At 40.5% G+C, this 15,846-nt stretch overlaps 2 long non-coding RNA genes across 3 annotated transcripts in view; one reads left to right on the top strand and one right to left on the bottom strand.

Annotated features, from left to right (window-relative positions):
• Nucleotides 1-15,846, bottom strand: part of LOC129556862 (uncharacterized) — a 622,407-nt gene that overhangs the window by 67,881 nt on the left and 538,680 nt on the right. The window lies entirely within an intron of this gene.
• The window catches only part of LOC148777355 (uncharacterized), a 71,085-nt gene that overhangs the window by 11,904 nt on the left and 43,335 nt on the right, over nt 1-15,846 (top strand). Inside the window, exon 2 of the long non-coding RNA XR_016037859.1 lies at nt 6,494-6,570. This is a non-coding gene — a long non-coding RNA (uncharacterized LOC148777355). The remainder of the gene's footprint in view (nt 1-6,493; nt 6,571-15,846) is intronic.

The raw sequence follows: 15,846 nt of genomic DNA on the forward strand, positions 1-15,846 counted from the left end.
CAGGCTCACTGACCTGTGACACTGAAGCAGATCCACCCAGGACCAAGGGGGAATCATCTGAGCCTTCTAGACAATTTGTACCCCTTCCTCCCTTTCTTGCCATCCCTGGGTCTGAATCTCAAGGCCTGGAACCTGACGCCCTGAGATGTGGACCTGCAATACACCGCTTTCTCTTTCTCTTTTATCCCATCCTCCAGTTACATAGTTGGAGTGATGATATGTAATGCATGCTTTAAGATGTTCTTTATTATTCAAATGATACAATTCAATTCTTTTTGTAAAAGAGCTAAAAGAGTCAGATGTGATATAGCAAAGGAGGTGAGGTCCCTTTTCCCCACTTCTCCCCACGCCTGGAAGAAGTGTGGTGGATACCTGTCTCCCCTCTTGGAGCCTTTACACATGTTCATGTATTAATCATATATTTTTGCTGCCTGCTTTTTTCACTAAGTAATATCTTGTGGCACTCTTCCTACTGCCATATCGCTAATGCACTCTGCTTTCTGAGGAATGGGTAGGCCATAATTTACTTAATTATTCCCCTCCCTATTAATAGTAGGTTAGGGTTTTATTTTCTTGATACTGCACACAATACTGTGATGAACATTCTTGGATCCATGTACAAAAACTTGTACAGTGAGTTGTGTGGGGCACACAAACAACTATTTTTTTTTTTTTTTTTGTGGAAGAGTCTTAGGAATAGAATAGTTGGGTCTGTTGATATGTACATTTAAGATTCAGTGATGTTTTCAAATGGCATGCATCAACTGGCTTCACCAGTCTGCATATGTAGTGTATACGAGAAAGTTTCTCCACGTTTTTGCCAACACTTGGTATCTATCTTTTTTTTTTTTTTTTTTACTTTTTGTTAGATAATTCTTTTCCCTGACGAATGCAGCTTTGCATGATTATTGTATGTTATTAATTTTCTGTCAATTGTCTATTTCCTTTATAGACTTTTACAATTTACTTTGTTAATTGTCTTTTTCTTTCTGCTTTGTTAGAATTCTCTGTGTTCTGGATAGTAATCTTTTACCAGTTAAGTGTGTTGTAAATATTTTTCCTCAGTCTTTTAAACTTGGCTCATCTTATAACCTGATTTATGGTATATTCTGACTGACAGAATATTATATATTTTATGAGCATAAATCTATGAAATTTTTATAGTTTCTAGATTTTTGTCTCTTTCTTAGGAAGACCCTGATATTCTAAATTCATAAAAACTATTCATCTATATTTTCTTCTAATATTTTAATAGTTTTGTTCTTTAAACCTCATCTGAGGGTTATTTTCTGTGGATGAATGGTGCAAGTAAGGAATCTAACTTAATTTTCCCCCCAAATGAATAGATAATTGGTCCAGTCTCAATTGTGGATTAGTCCATAGTTTCTCTAGTAATTTGAACTACCACCTTTATCGTATAGTTCCTTTTCATATAATCAGGTTTGTTTCTTGGTTTATTAATCTGTTCCATTGATCTATTCATCAGTACTCGCACCAATATTAGGCTAGTTTAATTATTATAGCTTAAGTGTATTTTGACATCTGGAAGAATAAGACCTGAATGAAAAATGCTTAATTTAGACTGGAATTGCACTGATGGGTAAATCAGTATATTTTCAATGCTAAGTCTTCCTAATCAGTTTTAAAACTTCAGATATTTAAAAGGTTTTCATGTTATTTTATCTTCAAATAGATCTTAAACATTTAAAAATTATATTTGTTTTCTAGGAATTTTATGTTTTTTGTTATAAATTGAATCCTTCTAAAATTATTTAATTAATACTAGTATATAGGCAAGTTACTGGATTAGGTTTATGATGTATATACCCATAGTTTTGAACTTTCTTACTAGTCCTAATATTAGTAGTTTTCAACTGATTCCCTTGAATTTTTTAGGTGGGCAGTCATATTATCTTAAAGAGTGAACTTTTATTTTTCCTTTTCAAGCTTTATGTCCCTCTTTTCCTTGTCTTCTGACCTTTGGGACAATAATATCTAGTATCAGTGTTTGCAACCACTTTTGTCTTGTCGTTATCTTTAGTGGGAATGCTTCTGAGATTTCACCACTAAGTATTTTATTATTGATGATTTCTAATAGGTATCCTTTTTTTATGTTGAGAACTTAACATTCCATTTCTGACTTACTGAGATTAAAAAAAATTAATTCTGAATGTTGAATTTTATTGAATCTTTTTTGTATTTATTGAGATAATGTTACTTCATCTCTGTAATAAATTACAGGATTAGTTTCTCTAATATTGAACTGCCTTTTGCCCCTTTGATAAGCTCATTTTGGATACACTGTATTTTTAAAATATACTCTTGGATTTTATTTGTTAATATTTGTAATTTAGGATGTTTTCCTCATTCTAGAGGAGATCAGTCCTGGGTGTTCACTGGAAGGACTGATGCTAAAACTGAAACTCCAATACTTTGGCCACCTCATGCGACGAGTTGACTCACTGGAAAAGTCTCTGATGCTGGGAGGGATTGGGGGCGGGAGGAGACGGGGACGACAGAGAATGAGATGGCTGGATGGCATCACCGACTCGATGGACATGAGTTTGAGTGAACTCCGGGAGTTGGTGATGGACAGGGAGGCCTGGCGTGCTGTGGTTCATGGGGTCGCAAAGAGTCGGACACGACTGAGCGACTGAACTGAACTGAACTGAGGATGTTTTCATCTCCATTCCTGAGTGACACCTGGCCACCCTTTCCTATGATTCTTACTCTGTGTTCCTGTCTTTATTGTTTCTCTGTTTCTAAATATATCTATTGCCACTCCAGCTTCCTTACTCTCCTCCAAACTCCTCAAAGACAACACACTCATGCTTTCTTGAGCTGGGAAGCCTTCCCCCAAGAGGTGCATGGCTGGATGTGGGATTTGTTGTTGTTCAGTCACTAAGTCATGTCTGACTCTTTGCAACCCCATAGACTGCAGCCCACCAGGCTCCTTTAGCCCTCCACTATATCTCCCAGAGTTTGCTCAAATCCAATCATCTCATCTTCTGCTTCCCCCTTTTCCTTTTGCCCTCAGTCTTTCCCAGCATCAGGGTCTTTTCCAATGAGTTGGCTCTTTGCATCAGGTGGCCGAAGTATTAGAGCTTCAGCTTTAGCAACAGTCCTTCCAATATTCAGAGTTGATTTTCTTTAGGATTGACTAGTTTGATCTTGCAGTCCTGGGGACTCTCAAGAGTCTTCTCCAGCACAATTCAAAAGCATAAGTTCTTTGGTGCTCAGCCTTCTTGATGGACCAACTCTCACATCCATATATGACTACTGGAAAAGCCATAGCTTTGACTATATGGACCTTTGTCGGCAAAGTGGTATCTCTGCTTTTTAATATGCTGTCTAGGTTTGTCACAGCTTTCCTTCCAAGGAGCAAGTGTCTTTTCATTTCATGTCTGCAGTCACCGTATGCAGTGATTTTGGAGCCCAAAATGTGGGGGACACTTGGCTATATATCACCACTTTATCTAAACGTGTTGCTCCCTGTCATCCTCTACCCCTTTAACCTGTTCCATGGCCTCCATAACAGTGTATCTGTCAGAAGGTATATTATTTACCAATTTGTTTTCTTGTTTATTATCCATCTTTTCCTACTAAGCTGTCACTCCACTGGAGCAGGGCCATTTTCTGCCTGGGTACTGCCGCATATCACAGAGTAGATGCTCAGGAAATACTGGATGGATGGATGACTTGTTTTTTTTTCCAGTCAGAGAGCATGGGAAACAGAATTTCTCAGTCTCTTTAGGTTTGAAACATGTTTCAATTTTGTCTTTTCCATTGCATTCTAGTTGGTTGTCTCAGGGTTCTAATATTTCAGTGTCAGTTCCTGCTTGTGCAGAGTAGAGATAATAAAGGCACTCATCTCTTGGAGTTTTAAAGGCACTCAGTGAGAAATGTATACAAAGTGCTTCTCACCATGCCAGGCATGTAGGTAGCTGATGCTCAGGAAATGTTTGCTATTATTGTTACCCACTCTCTCACACAACACAGAGAAGCTCCTTGAGTCTCAGTTTCTCTTTACTGTCCAGGGTGGATGGTAATCCTTGCCCTGTTTATTTCACAGGGTAGTATGAGGCTTATGAGAGAGCATGGAATTTGAAAACAATGATGTGTCATGTAAATAATGTGACTCTCCTCACGTGTTCAAGAAAGAGCTGCATTAAAGGAACCAGGGAAGTGGGGTTCCCCTTGGGCAGAGAATAGACCTGGAGCTGGACACACCTGGGCTCAAATCCTGACTCTTCTATTTACCAACTGTGTGACTTTGGGCAAATTAAAGCCCCTCTGATATTCGTCTTCAGTGTCATGGATGTTCATTCTGTAAACTAGGTGACAGTAACACCTGCTTCACAGGGTTACTGTGGGAATTAAAGTGAATATGTAAAGAACCCAGTTTAGCATTTTTCACACAAGTGGGTATTTAATAAATGATATCTATTAATATTATATTTCTCTATGAAAAGGATTGGCAAGCCACAATTTAGAACATTCTCTTTCCAATTTCCCATCATCGAAATAATCACACTTCGCACAGCCTCACTGGCAGATTTCACAGCTAGTGCATTCAGGAAAAGTTATTTATTTGAATAACAAATTCTTCGCCCAGTTCCCCAAACTGCACATTCAAGCAGAGGTTGTTACAGTCGACAGTGTAGGGTGTATTGAGGAAGGTGTGGTGGTGATGGTCATAGAGACAATATGTGTGGGGCCCTCACTGTGTTCTAGGCACTGTGCTAAGAGCATTACAGGCACTCCTTCATGCATCCTCTTCTTACAAATAAGAGAGCAGGAGCCCAGAGAAGCTAGACAACAGCCCAAGGCCACATAACTATAAGAGGCAGAGGCCATATCTGAATCAGCAGGCTGACTTGGAAATCTTTTTCAGTATTAGAATGGGACAGAGGCGTTTGGGCATAACAGCTCTTCTCGAAGTTTTCAGAACAAAGGGAGAGCACAGGCTTCAGTGTGTAGCTTTTCATGGGTAGAGGTTACTTGCTCATAAGAGGTACTTGACTAATACTTTTTGAGTGAATGAAAAATCAACAAACAAATACATAAACCAAGGTAGTCTTCCTCTGATGACCCTCATAAACAAGACCATAATAGTATCCTGTAAAGTCTACAAATAATAAATGCTGGAGAGAATGTGGAGAGAAAAGAGAACCCTCCTACACTGTTGGTGGGAATATAAATTGGTGCAGCCACTATGGAAAACAGTATGGAGGCTCCTTGAAAAACTAAAAACAGAGTGACCGTATGATCTAGCAATCCCACTCCTGGGTATATATCCGGAAAAAAATGAAAATTCTAATTTGAAGTAGTACATGCACTCCAGTGTTCATAGCAGCACTGTTTACAATAGCCAAGAAATGGAAACAACCCATATGCCCAATGACCGATGATTGGCTTAGGAAGATATGGTATATATACCATGGAATATTACTGAGCCATAAAAAGAATGAAATATTGCCATTTTCAGCAACATGGATGGATCTAGAGAATATTGTACTCAGTGAAGTAGGTCACCCAGAGAAAGACAAATATTCCACAAAATGTATGTGGAATCTAAAAATTAATGCAAATGGATCTACACACAAATCAGAAACAGACTCATACACATACAGTCTTGTAACAAACTTATGGTTACCAAAGAGGAGGGGGAGGGGCAAATTAGGAGTATGGGATTAACAAACTACTGTACTCTTGCCTAGAAAATCCCATGGATGGAGGAGCCTGATAGGCTGCAGTCCATGGGGTTGCTAAGGGTCGGACACGACTGAGCGACTTCACTTTCACGCATTGGAGAAGGAAATGGCAACCCACTCCAGTGTTCTTGCCTGGAGAATCCCAGGGACGGGGGAGCCTGGTAGGCTTCCGTATATGGGGTCACATGGAGTTGACACGACTGAAGTGACTTAGCAGCAGCAGCAGCATACATAAAACAGGTAGGCAACAGGGGTTTACTGTATAGCCCAGGGGCTTACATTCAATATCTTGTAATAACCTGTAATGTAATATAATCAGAAAAAATAACTGAATCACTAAGCTGTACACATGAAACTAACATACTATTGTAAACCAACTATGTTGCTGTGGTTAGTTGTTAAGTTGTGTCCCACTCTTTTGCGACCCCATGGACTGTAGCCCACCAGATTCCTCTGTCCACGGGATTTCTCTGGCAAGAATGCTGGAGTGAGTTGCATTTCCTTCTCCAGCATATCTTCTTGACCCAAGGATTGAACCTGTGTCTCCTGCTTGGCAGGTGGATTCTTTACCACTGAGCCACCTGGGGAGACCAAACCAACTATATTTCAATAGTTGGTACGACTATATGCTTATAAAAGAGTATGCGGTAAATAAGACTACGAGATTACAAAGAAAATGATATCATTGACTTGTAGACCAGAACTATAGGCAGTGCTTCATCTTGGTATCTTTTCTTGCATTTGTTTCCTTCTATTAATTATATTAATCTATATTGCAGGCTGGATAGCTGCCCACCAAGCTCAGGCTGTGTTTCTCAGCTTCTTTTGCTATGGAGTGGATTCTTGCCAATGGAATGTAAGTAGAATTGATGGGTGTCACTTTCTCGCTGTGGCAGTTAAGAAGTAGATGTATGCCTTCCTTTATTTTCTAACCTGCTGGCTGCATGCAGGGGATGAGGACAGGGCCACAATATGGAAGGAGCCTGGGTCCCTGAAAGACTGTCCACCAACCAGAAACCCCTGTGTTGGATGTTCCCATTTGCAACAAAACTTTTGTTTTGGTCCACTGTATTTTGGGTATTTGTTACAGCTCATAGGATGACTTTTCTCAAAACTTCAATTCCTTCTGAATTATCTAATCTCCTTTGTAGAGTTTCAGATACACACACACACGTTTCATTTTGTTGCTGATAATTTGTGAAAGTATAATGAATGGAAGGGCTTCCTTGCCTGAAGAATTCCATGGACAGAGGAGCTGGTGAGTGTCAGTCCATGGGGTCGCAAAGAGCTGGACACAACTGAGCAACTAACACTATTACTAATGAATGGAAAATAGAGGCGAAGAAGAAAGCCCTAGAAGTTCCTTCCTCCTCTCTTCTGAAGGCACAGGAATGTTCATTATAATTTACAAAGTGGTTTTCCATAAACATTTAACCCTCATAATTTACTGGTGTATTTATTTTTGTACAGAGGAGGAGATTAAAGTTCAATTAAGGGATTTTCCCTAGGTCCCCCAGCTGGCAATTAAATGGCAGTGTGGGGACTGACACCAAGTTTGTCTGGCCTTGCCTCCTCTGCTTTTTTGTCACATCCCAGTAATATATGTGAAGTGGATAGGTTCCCTTTCCGTAAACAGGGTGTCTAAGATGGTTTTGATAAGTGCCTTGTCTCTTCCATCTTTACACCTTTGTCTCTGCCAGGGTTTCCTTGGGATGTGGTACCCAAAGCTCGTGATTAAAAACAGCTGCAGAAACAAGAGGAAAACATCTCCTAAAAAGTAATGCCTTGGAACACAATGTGTGTGGACTTCTAGGAGGTGGACAAGGGTGCGTGACATAGTGGATCCATGGGGAGAGCTTTGGTTCTACACAAGAGGCGCTCTTCTGTTGTCAGCTGCTCCTGGGAGGCTCCATGAACTCGATCTCAGATCTAGGGGCTGAAAAACTGGACTCATCCTTCCACTAAGGAATGAGAAGACTTCCTTCGAACTTCCTAGGAGTTTGAACTGCTTCTAAAGTACAGCCCAATTAGCCCATGTAGACTATGCTATTCAATTATATGGCTACTTAAAAAGTATTTAATGAAATAGAATAATCATATAAAATACTAAGTGATAAAATAGTATGATGCAAAATAGTATAATCAAATTTTTGTTGAAATTTGTATGTAGTTACACACACACTTGACAAAAAGACTGAAAGAGACCTCACCTTAGCAAGAATTATTTCTGGGTGATGAGATCAGAGCTGAAATTCATTTATTTAAAAATTATTTTCTGTCACTTTAAATTTTTAGAGGGGCTTCCCAGCTGGTGCTAGAGGTAAAGAACCTGCCTGCCAATGCAGGAAACATAAAGAGACACGGGTCTGATACCTGGGTTGGGAAGATCCCCTGAAGAAGGAAACGGAAACCCACTTCAGTATTCTTGCCTGGAAAATCCTATGGACAGACAAGTCTTGTGGGATATAGCCCATGGTGTCACAAAGAGTCGGACATGACTTAGTGACTAAACAACTATTACAATATATGAACTCCATCAGTTCAGTTCAGTTCAGTTCATTTCAGTCTCTCAGTCGTGTCTGACTCTTTGCGACCCCATGAATCACAGCATGCCAGGCCTCCCTGTCCATCACCAACTCCCGGAGTTCACGCAAACTCATGTATGCTGCTGCTAAGCTGCTGCTAAGTCACTTCAGTCGTGTCCGACTCTGTGCGACCCCATAGACGGAAGCCCACCAGGCTCCCCCGTCCCTGGGATTCTCCAGGCAAGAACACTGGAGTGGGTTGCCATTTCCTTCTCCAATGTGTGAAAGGGAAAGTGAAGTCGCTCAGTCGCGTCTGACCCCCAGCGACCCCACAGACTGCAGCCCACCAGGCTCCTCCATCCATGGGATTTTCTAGGCAATAGTACTGGAGTGGCTTGCCATTGCCTTCTCCGAAACTCATGTATAGCTAGGAATTATTTCTGGGTGATGAGATCAGAGTTGAAAGAATTTAAGTTTCTTTTCTACTATTTTAAATTTAATAAAATAAACAGGTTATTTTTGTAAACAGAAAAAAATGTTAAGAAATAGAGTTTGGTTTTCCTTGATTTGATTTTAAGGTTTTTGCTCATTTTCAAATTATAGCTTTGTTGGGAGATAAAGGAAAATTAAATGAGCTACCAAAAATTTGCCACAAATAATTAATTGTTATTAATAAGTTATGTAGCCAGTTATCAGATTAAAATTAAAACCACCATAACAGGTTGTTCATACAATACTCAAATTTTTAAATTTATTCTGATTGCCTTGCCTACTACATAGAATTTAGATAGCATATAAGTTGTTTCATTTTGTTGTTGATGTGTTGGTTTGGTTGAATAACTAAACTTAAAAGGACTTCTCTGGTGGCTCAGTTGGTAAAGAATCTACCTGAAATGCAGGAGACCTGTGTTCCATTCCTGGGTTGGGATGATCCCCTGGAGAAGGAAATGACAATCCACTTCAATATTCTTGCCTGGGAAATCCCATGGACAGAGGGGCCTGGTGGGCTACAGTCATGGGGTCACAGAGAGTCAGACACAACTGAGCCACTAAACAACAACCACCACAAACTTAGAAAAGCAGACTAAATGACAAAACATATATATGTATATATAAATTTGAGAGAAAGTTGAGAATTGCATTAAGAATGTTTTTAAAGTGTTATTTATAGTGAAAACAATCAAGTCCCTGGTAGGTAAATGAACCAAAGCTGTAAGCATATTTTGCTTAATAATAATATAGCTAATGAAATATAGCAAGTGGATACATGTTAATTCTGACTAGGAATCAAAAGCAGTGCAATGTAAACAATTATGATAAGCCCCAAATGCTGACCAAGATAGTTGTGGAACTGGTGAGCTTCCTGCAGCCTTCTTCGAATCACCCCAGTGATGTTGTCTAGAGCCATAACCACCACTCTGACTCTTTCTCTCAGTTATCTCAATTATGGAAATTTGCCCCACAAATAACAGAAACAAAAGCCTCAATGAAGACAACTATTAATTCTAGTATTTTATCTAAATGTAAGGAAATATACTTGAAAGAACCCAATGACCCCACCAAATAGGAATGAAATTAAATTCTAGGATCCCAGCTTACTAAAATACAAGGTTATAATGACAATTTTGAGGACCACACAGAACTATGAAAACATTTATTAAACAGTATCAAATGTAACGGAATATACAATTAGATTTCTGCTACAAATGCTGTTATTTCAGTGTAAAATTGTATGTGCCTGTGATCAGGTATGGAAAAGAAGAAAAAGATGAAAGCAGTTACACCTGGGTGAGGTTATGAATGATCTTTCTTCTTTCTCAAATATTTTAAAAAATATAATTATGAATGTGTGTTTTAATGAAAAGAAAGATTTCCATTCCTACTTATCTCCATAAATAAAGAAAAATCTTCTAAATGTAAGGTTCTATGAAATTTGAGTTAATTCTTGTTTAGAAATAAAAACTTCATATTTGTTTTCTATGCTAGTTATACCAAATTACCACAAACCACATAAAGTTATTATCTTATGGTTTTGTAGGTCAGAAGTTAGACATGGGTCTCAGTGGGTGAGATCAAGGTGTTGGCAGGGCTGTGTTCTTTCTGGCCTCTCTAGGGCTTCCCTGGTGGCTCAGCTGGTAAAGAATCTGCCTGCAATGCGGGAGACCTGGGTTCGATCCCTGGGTTGGGAAGATGCCCTGGAGAAGGGAAAGGCTACCCATTCCAGTATTCTGGCCTAGAGAATTCCATGGACTGTATAGTCCATGGGGTCACAAAGAGTCAGACATGACTGACTTTCACTAGGGAAGAAGAATCTGTTTCCTTGACTTCAGTTTCTATAGGCTGCCTGCATTTCTTGCCTAATAGTCCCTTCCTCCATTTTCAAAGCCAGCCATGGAAGATTGAGTTCTTCTGACATTGTATCACTCTGGCTCTTCTGGCTTTTCTTCCACTTTCAAGAATGTCTGTGATTAAATTGGGCCCATCTGGATGAACTTCCTCTCTCGGGTTCAGGTGATTAGCAACTGTAATTGCATATGAAGCCTTGATTCCCTTTTACCAAGTAAGGTACCTTGTGAATCATTACTCTGCCTTCCATAAGCCCCTAGTCTGTGCTAGATGAGGTGCTAGTTGATGTTGGGGAAAATGGGAGGTAGGCTTAAAGATGATGCTCATGGTTAGAAGTTGAAATCAGTCATGTAGAAGAACACCTACGATACAATGTGGATGGTGATTAGGGTCCTGGTAAATTAATATTCAGAGACTTGGGAGGGCAGCATGGTTCCTTTTAGCTGGAAGACTCAAGGTGGGGTGAGGGGGTTCATGGTGAATTGGCATTTGAATTGGGCCTTAAAGGATAGGTGGGATTTGGATACAGAAATTGGCAGAAGAAGCCTATGGCATTTCAAGTAATAGATATTAAAAGAAAGTTAGTGAAAGAGCCATTTTTGTAAGGCAAAGATATACAAACATTGACTTTTTAATTCAACCTCATGCGTCAAAGCAAAAGGCATGGAGATGAAAGATAGCAGTAAGTGTCACAGGAAAAATCCAGAAGTCTCTTCTACTTCCTTTCTAACTTAGCCAGAACTTCTAGTTTGTTTGTTTGTTTATCAGCTGTTCATACTCTTACTTTTTTCCTTACACAGCCTCTAAGGTGCCAGTTATGCAGTTCCCTTCCAAGTAAAGTAGCCTCTTAGCAACTTTTTTTTCATGGTTTATAAAAGCTTCATGCTTTGAGCAGAACAAGTTCTGCTGTTTGGATTGGACCAGCTGGAGCTAAAGGCTGCCTACAGAGAAACTCCTACTGAATGCCAATCGTCTGGTCCTATCAGATTGTCTCTGCCTGGGACAGCTGAGTGGGAGAGGCCAAGAGAAGAGAAGGCAGAACCCCAGGAGAGAGAGAGACAGACAGACAGACAAGGTGAGCACTGGCTCAGAGTAGCTACTACATCCACCCAATAAGCTCCTCATTACTGAAGGTTTCCTGAGTGTGTGTTTCTTGAAGTCAATGAAAATGGTGTTTGGCATGTTTTAAGGAGGCCCCATCAAACTTGAGTCTGTTGTGTTTGCAGGATATTTTGGTTATTAATATTTTCCTATTGATTTGATTATTCATGAGCTAGAAACACTCCTTCTGGTAGCCGAACACTTCTCTTCTGCACCTTATCACACAGAGCTCCTGTTTACTGATCTTCAGATAACTACTTATAGAATTTTTTTTCCCCCAAGTCCTGGATAGACTCTATATCATATCACATCACATCACTTTATGAGTCTGGATTCACAAAGGTGAGGCTGCCCTGAACCTCCATGTCTAAAGTCCAGAGAAGACAGCACCTGGTGGACGGTGTTGCCATGGACTCTGTCTTAATAACCAACTCTAAGTGGCAAAAATGGAAAGTCAAGGTGAGAGTGAATTACAAGCCCTTGCAATCAGATTTTTGGGGTTCCCCCTGTAAAAACAGAACTCTATTAAAACTCAAACAGAGGAGGACTCATGAAGGCTGCTGAGTTACAAGGCAGGTAAACCCATAAAGATAAAATAGTTTACTAGTTAACAAATTAATCCAGGAAAGAAAAAAAGGCAACTAAATGAAAGAAGACACCGTCAAGTGGTATTATTAGTGATTACTATTATAAGATGGAATAAAATGGAAGCAGACAGGAAGGTCAGAGAAAAGAAATGGTTTACAAAATATTTCTCAGAAATGTAGGAACAGGAAGATTTTGAATCAACCCCTCTGTATTATCAGAGTCTTCAAAGAATTACAAAAAGAACATTAGAAACAATAATCAGCAAACTGGAAATCATTTCTAGCCAATGGGAAGAAACAGAAAACAGGTTTGCGGATGAGGGTAAAGCCAGGAAAACCCAAGAAATTCCATAAACTGTGCTTTAAAACAAGAGAGGGCCCTGAAGATTGGCAGAGCAGAAATGCTCTCTAAGGTACAGGTGAATCTGAAGGAAGTGAAAAATAAAATAGAAGGAAAAGAAGAAGAAAATGAAGAAAAAATTTCACAACAATATGGTTCCTGAAGATGTATCATAGAAACAACTCAACAACACCTGCAAAGACAAACCCAAATAAGGGGACACCTGGAGGGCTACCCTGGTGGCTCAGGTGGTAAAAAATCTGCCTGCAAAGAAGGAGACCCAGGTTTGATCCCTGGGTTGGGAAAATCCCCTGGAGGAGGACAATGCAACTTACTCCATTCCATGGACAGAGGAGCCTGGCGGGCTACATACAGTCCACGGGGTCACAAAGAGTTGGAGATGACTGAAGCAACCAACACACACACACACACACACACACACGTCCACGGGGTCACAAAGAGTTGGAGACGACTGAAGCAACCAACACACACACACACACACAATTAGTGTGGGAAGAAAAGATCTTAACAATATATGGAAGAAGAAAAATGTTAGCCTATACAGCTCAACATAAAAAATAGTACCATATTTAGCAATAGCCACTCCAGGCAAAAGCAAAATATATGGTCACCGAGTTTAATACACCAACCAAAATAAGAGCCCAGGCCCAGATTTTGTTTCCAGTCAACATGTGTCTTAGCATTTAAGGAGAAGAGAAGATGTTTGCACACTTAGACAGGCCACAACAATTAATCATTCTTGGTACTGAAAGAAAACATTTGGAGGTCAGAAAAATTTGTTATTCTCTTATCTCAGGTGGGGTTAAGATATGGACTGTGTTAGGTTGGGCAACCACCCATCTGGGTTATGCTGGGACTGAAATGTCCCCTAGTGTAAGAGACTTGCTGTGCTACAGATAAGACAGCCCTGAGCAAACTGGGATGGTCCGTTACCCTAGCACTAGTTTCTGTCACATGACAACCTAGGCAGGCTAATTAGGCTTGACAGTAAAATTAACACAGAGAATTCTCTAAACTCTTCAGGTCCTGAATTTTCAAGTTTGTTGTTTTCTTCTGTCATCTAGGAAAATGTTCCTAGAATAGTCAGCATCTGATCATTTATTCATTCATCCAGTTAAATAATGATTGTGGGCTTTTTAGTGCCTTGAGCTGGGTGTGCAGTTCCAATGGAAGCACACCACCTCTGACCTCATGGGGCTTAGAGAAAAAGCAGGAAAGCTGGGTATGAAATACATAAACATGAAGGTATGTATAATGGGAAATGTGATAGAAGGTGTGATGGAAAAGGACACCATGATATGATTGAGAGTGATAGAAGATGTCATTTAGACTGGAGGAGGGGCATTCTGGCTGGAAAAGACCCTCTGAAAAAGGGACAGGAAATCAGAGACCTGAAGGATGAGAGGAGAGAGGAGGCAGATGAAGGATGAAGCTGCAGTGGGGAAATGTATGTCCGGTAGAGATGGAAGACAGAGAGTGTTCCAAACAGAGGGGTAGCACATGCCAAGGCCCCAAGGCAGGAAATAGCTTGGTGAGTTAAAGGAGTGGAGAGAAGACTAGTATTTCTCTTAAATTCACCTGGAAGATCTGGAAGTACCAGGCATAATTGTGGCATAGTGGTCCAAGCAGAGTTGACAGAAAGAGAGAGAGAGAGGGAAAGTGGACCCAAGAAGCAAAGGCTAAACGTCAGTGGTGGATAGTGATCCTTTTTGCCTACACCATTCTTACAGAAATTTAAGCAAATGAGTATAGCTACCCCTGTGGTCTCTCTGATGAACATGCATTATAAAAGGCTCTGAAACAAAGCTGAGAATAAGAGAATGACAGCGATTTAGAAGAATGTGTCATTATGGATAAAATTCTCCTTAATCTGAGAATGGCAAAAACGAAGGGAAAAAATACAAAGCCGGTTTCTAGCTCTGCTAAGTTCCAGAAGAATAAGGGAGGTATTAAAATATGGGCAAAATTTTGGTGCTCCTGGATGGTCCCATCTCCAGCTCTCTCTGTCTTGTGCTCGGTCGTGTCTGACTTTTTGCGACCCCATGGACTGTAGTCTGCCAGGCTCCTCTGTCCATGGGGATTTCCCAGGCAAGAATAATGGAGTGGGTTGCCATTTCCTTCACTAGGGGATATCCTGACCCAGGGATTGAACATGCCTCCCTTGAGTCTCCTGCATTGGCAGGTGGGCTCTTTACCACTAGTGCCACCTGGGAAGTCCCCCCATATCCAGAAGGCCCAGAAATGCCTGAATATTGCTTAAAGTCAAAGTCCCTCAGTCGTGTCTGACTCTTTGCGACTCCATGGACATACAGTCCATGGAATTCTCCAGGCCAGAATACTGTAGTATGTAGCCTTTCTCTACTCCAGAGATCTTCCCAACCCAGAGACTGAACTCAGGGATTGAACCCAGGTCTCCCACATTGCAGGCAGATTCTTTACCAACTGAGCCACTTGGAAAGCCCAACAAAACTAGAGTGGGTAGCCTATCCCTTCTCCAGTGGATCTTCCAAACCCAGGAATTAAACCAGGGTCTCCTGCATTGCAGGTGGATTCTTTACCAGCTGAGCTACAGGGAAGCCCAAATATTGCTTAAAGTGAAAGTCTCTCAGTCATGTCTGACTCTTTGTGACCTTATGGACTATAGCCCACCAAGCTCCTCTGTCCATGGAATTCTCTAGGCAAGAATACTGAAATGGGTAGCCATTCCCTTCTCCAGGGGATCTTCCCGATCAAACCCAGGTCTCTTGCTTTGGCAGGCAGGTTCTTTACTGTATGAGCCAGCATGGAAGCTTTACAGTCACCTTAAAAGAGTCCTGGGACTTCTCTGGTGGTCCAGTAAAGGTTAAGAATCTGCCTTTCAATGCAGGGGAAACAGGTTTGATCCCTGGTCAGGGAATTAAGATCCCACATGCTGTGGAGCAACTAAGCCCATGTGCTAGAGAGCTCATCTGTTAGAATCAGAGAGAAGCCCAGCACATCACAATGAAAGATCCCCTGTGCTGCAACTCAGACCCAAACCAGTAACAAATAAAAATAAATAATTAATTTAAAAAAGAGTCCCCAGAGAGCTATACCAGGGGGGACTCTGGCATAGGAAAGCAACATATTCTTGCTGAGTTTTTTTTTTTAAAGCACAAGTGTCTCCATAACCTGTTAATTATTCAGGCATTCAGGCTAAACCTGCAGGGAGGATTTTTCTATGCTTCTAAACT

The sequence above is a fragment of the Moschus berezovskii genome, chromosome 7 (assembly GCF_049115385.1).
Source record: "Moschus berezovskii isolate FMDL1 chromosome 7, NW_MosBer_1.0, whole genome shotgun sequence".
NCBI classification, from domain to species: Eukaryota; Metazoa; Chordata; class Mammalia; order Artiodactyla; family Moschidae; genus Moschus; species Moschus berezovskii.